Source organism: Triticum aestivum, chromosome 7B (genome assembly GCF_018294505.1).
Source record: "Triticum aestivum cultivar Chinese Spring chromosome 7B, IWGSC CS RefSeq v2.1, whole genome shotgun sequence".
Taxonomy (NCBI): Eukaryota; Viridiplantae; Streptophyta; class Magnoliopsida; order Poales; family Poaceae; genus Triticum; species Triticum aestivum.
The window spans coordinates 322,666,461-322,671,296 of NC_057813.1; positions in this window are offsets into that span (position 1 = coordinate 322,666,461).

Below are 4,836 nucleotides of genomic sequence, written 5' to 3' on the forward strand. Positions count from 1 at the left end.
CAAGATGAAACAAATGGTCCATAGGATAACACTCTTCATGAATTAGTATCTCTTGAATATCACGGTTTAATCCTCCCCAAAATCTATCCATAAAATCATCTTCACTTTCTTCTAAAGAGGAGTGCAACAAGGTAGTTTGTAAATCATCATAATATTTTGTTACAGTTTTACTACCTTGTTTTAAGTGTTGCAACTTCTTAATCATGTCACGAGTATAATAAGCAGGGACGAAAGTATGTCGCATGGCAAGTTTTAAATCATCCCAAGTAGTAGGTATATAATCAGGGTGTAACCGACAATATTCACTCCACCAAACCAAAGCATAACCAGTGAAAGAACCAACCGCAACCTTAACCTTTTTATGTTCATCGAAATTATGGGAAGCAAATATATTTTTTATGTCGAACTCCCATTCAATATATAAAGCAGGTTTAAAACGGCCATTAAATGGTGGTATAGATACATTAACCTGATCATGTGCATTTGGATGTTTGTGCACCTCTCGTGACGGTTGTGGTATTTGCAAAGGTGGTGGCACGTCTCCCGCGATCGACAAAGCCCATGAATTGACTCTGGATCCTGTCATGATTAGTAGAACAAGAAACAAAACCCAAAAATAATGTTCCTACAACTACTAGGATGTGGTGGTAAAACGCTCACAGTAAAGCAAATATCAATGTCTTACAAGTTCTTACCATGCAGCAGGCGGTGATCGGCAACCAGCGGTGTCAAGTAACTCCGAATATTGAGTAAAGCGATTGCCAGGGGAGCGTACGTATACACGGTGTAGAAATATGTGGAGCTGGGTTGGCTATATATGGTAGCAAAAGATTAGCAATAATCAATTCAAAGATGCAATGTTGAATAAACGCTCAACGACGGTACTGTGCTGGTCCTAGGCTAGACCGGACTAGAGACGCGAGCCTAGAACACTAATGAGGTCACGTCGTAGCACAACTAGCATCAATGAAGGACACTAAGTAGCTCTGGACAATAAGATATAAATGAAGATCACAACGGCAGTAAAGATAATGAGGTGAAACAACAGCCAAGCAGGATATATCAACAACTTTGTCTCCAACTTTCCTCTGAAAAAGTTTGTGCCGATTTTTTTGTTTTTTTTTTCTTCTCTCTTTTTTTTTCCTCACACTTTTTTTTCTTTCTCTCCTTTTTTTTCTCTGACTTTTTTTTCTCCTTTTTTTCTCTTGTTTTTTTCTCTCTCTTTTTTTTCTCCCTCTTTCCAAAACAAACTAGATAAGATGCAGATTGGATCAAGTGAAGATGTGAACGATCTCAACTATTATTATGACAATGAATGATGGGTAGCACGTGGTGGAAATTGATGGATGGGTGGTGGACAGCGGAAGAGATAATGATGCAGCGGTGGCGTGACTAATGTGAACAGAACTCGAAACTCTAAACGAACTAGACACTAAGACCAGCAACTCGACACGACGATGCAACCGATAATTCAACTATGCAAGCAATGAAAAGAAAATTCCAAAGGCTCAGACTGGCTTGGACCAAGGATGAATAGATCTAACTCTTTTTTGTGGCTTTTTCTTGGACAATAGGTAAGAAAATAAAACTAATCTCGGAAAACTGGAAATTCTCACCGAGCAACCTGAAAACTGATACCACTTGATAGAGGCGAGGGTGTCCCGATCTTTCGATGAGATGATAACTATCGATTTGGTGGAGACGACTTTGACGATCCGACTACAAACGTGCACGACGTTGCACCTTAGCAATCGCTAAACCAACTCCGAGAGGTTACTGACGATGCTGGAAGCACGGTCAGCCTGACCACGAAGGTCTATTCCTGCAAGCAATCGAAGAACGAGCAAGAATATGATAAAGCAATCTGAATATTGCGAATATATATGAAGTATTGATAATGGTGGGGATCCGTAAGCGGTCTTGGTCTGGTCGTTGGACACAAACGAAGTACACGAAGTTGCAATGGCTAACTTTTAACTAAACAAATCCCAAGGAAAAGCTACTAGATGGATCTACTTATATAGGAGCAAAGGGTGGCGGCCAAGGAGGTGGGAGGACGTCCCAAGGCAGCCTAAAACTAAATCTAGGTCGTACAAGGCCAATGGGCCCAAGTGGAGGTGATATAACACCTTTGGACTTGTAGTTTGACTCGGATTCTGCTGCAGCATCAGATTGTTTCTGTGACGCCCCCGATTTAATCGTACACTAATCATGCACGCAAATGTGTACGATCAAGATCAGGGACTCACGGGAAGATATCACAACACAACTCTAAAACATAAATAAGTCATACAAGCATCATAATACAAGCCAGGGGCCTCGAGGGCTCGAATACAAGTGCTCGATCATAGACGAGTCAGCGGAAGCAACAATATCTGAGTACAGACATAAGTTAAACAAGTTTGCCTTAAGAAGGCTAGCACAAACAGGGATACAGATCGAAAGAGGCGCAGGCCTCCTGCCTGGGATCCTCCTAAACTACTCCAGGTCGTCGTCGGTGGGCAGCACGTAGTAGTAGGCACCTCCGGTGTAGTAGGGGTCGTCGACGGTGGCGTCTGGCTTCTGGGCTCCAGCATCTGGTTGCGACAACCAGAAAGAAGGAAAGGGGAAAAAAAAGGGGGGAGAAAGCAACCGTGAGTACTCATCCAAAGTACTCGCAAGCAAGGAACTACACTACATATGCATGGGTATATGTGTAAGGAGGCCATATCAGTGGACTGAACTGCAGAATGCCAGAATAAGAGGGGGATAGCTAATCCTGTCGAAGACTACGCTTCTGGCAGCCTCCGTCTTGCAGCATGTAGGAGAGAGTAGATTGAAGTCCTCCAAATAGTATCTCCAAGTAGCATCTCCAGGTAGCATCTCCAGTCGCATCTCCAGTCGCATCGCATAGCATAATCCTACCCGACGATCCTCTCCTCGTCGCCCTGTGGAAAAGCGATCACCGGGTTGTCTGTGGAACTTGGAAGGGTGTGTTTTATTAAGTATCCGGTTCTAGTTCTCATAAGGTCAAGGTACAACTCCAAGTCGTCCTGTTACCGAAGATCACGGCTATTCGAATAGATTAACTTCCCTGCAGGGGTGCACCACATAGCCCAACACGCTCGATCCCATTTGGCCGGACACACTTTCCTGGGTCATGCCCGGCCTCGGAAGATCAACACGTCGCAGCCCCACCTAGGCTCAACAGAGAGGCCAGCACGCCGGTCTAAACCTAAGCGCACAGGGGTCTGGGCCCATCGCCCATAGCACACCTGCACGTTGCGAGGGCGGCCGAAAGCAGACCTAGCCTAGTGGCGTTCCAGTCCAATTCGGCGCGCGCCGCTCCGTCGCTGACGTCTGAAGTGCTTCGGCTGATACCACGACGTCGGGATACCCATAACTACTCCCACGTAGATGGTTAGTGCGTATAGGCTCGTAGCCAGACTCAGATCAAATACCAAGATCTCGTTAAGCGTGTTAAGTATCCGCGAACGCCGAACAAGGCCAGGCCCACCTGTCTCCTAGGTGGTCTCAACCTGCCCTGTCGCTCCGCCACAAAGTAACAGTCGGGGGCCGTCGGGAACTCAGGCCCACCACTACCTGGATGGAGCCACCTGCCCCTTCAGCCCCCATCTCCAAGCAGTATCACCAGTAATGTAACAGTGTAAAGTATATAGTATATGCCCGTGATCACCTCCCGAAGTGATCACAGCCCAGTAGTATAGCATGGCAGACGGACAAGAGTGTAGGGCCACTGATGGAACACTAGCATCCTATACTAAGCATTTAGGATTGCGGGTAAGGTATCAATGACTGTAGCAGCAATGACAGGCTATGCATCAGAATAGGATTAACGGAAAGCAGTAACATGCTACACTACTCTAATGCAAGCAGTATAGAAAAGAGTAGGCGATATCTGGTGATCAAAGGGGGGGGGGCTTGCCTGGTTGCTCTGGCAAGAGAGAGAGGGGTCGTCAACTCCGTAGTCGAACTGGGCAGCAGCAGCGTCGGTCTCGTAGTCTACCGGAGAGAAGAGGGGGAAGAAATAATGAATACAGAGCAAACAAAGCATCACAAAATATAACAAGGCAATACGCGGTGTTCGGTGTGCCCTAACGCGGTAATAGGTGATACCGATGGAAGGGGGAAAACATCCGGGAAAGTATTCCCGGTGTTTCGTGTTTTCGGGCAGAGGAGCCGGAGGGGAAAAGTTGCAGGTTCAATAGGTTAGGGGTGTGTGGCTGACAAACGGACGGCGTATCCGGATTCGTCTCGTCGTTCTGAGCAACTCTCATGTTGAAAATATTTTAATCCGGATTACGGATTAAAAGATATGATTTTTAAAAGATTTTATTAATTTCTGGAATTTAATTAATTATTTAATTAATTCGAAAATGCATTTATGACATCAGCATGATGTCATACTGACATCAGCAGTCAACAGGGTTGACTGAGTCAAACCTGACAGGTGGGTCCCGCATGTCATTCTCTAATATCTAATTAACCTAATAAGAGTTAATTAACATTAGTTAATTAGGTTAATTAGTGATTAGTGCTAATTAATCAGAATTAATTAGATTAATTAATTAATTAATTAATTAATTAATTAATTAGTTAATTAGTTTTATTTAATTTTTCATTTTCTTTTTATTTTTAAACCGTTCTGTGGGGGTGGGGCCCCCATGTCATCGGCCCAGAGGGCCAAACGGGCATGCGGGCGTGGGGGGGTTTGCGGGGCGGTGCCCGTTTCGGGCGCAACCCCGAAGGACGCGGCGCGGGCGCCCGCGCCCGAAGCCAACGGGGGTCGGGGCGGCCGAGGCCACGACGGTGGCCGGAGGGGCCGCAGCCATGGCG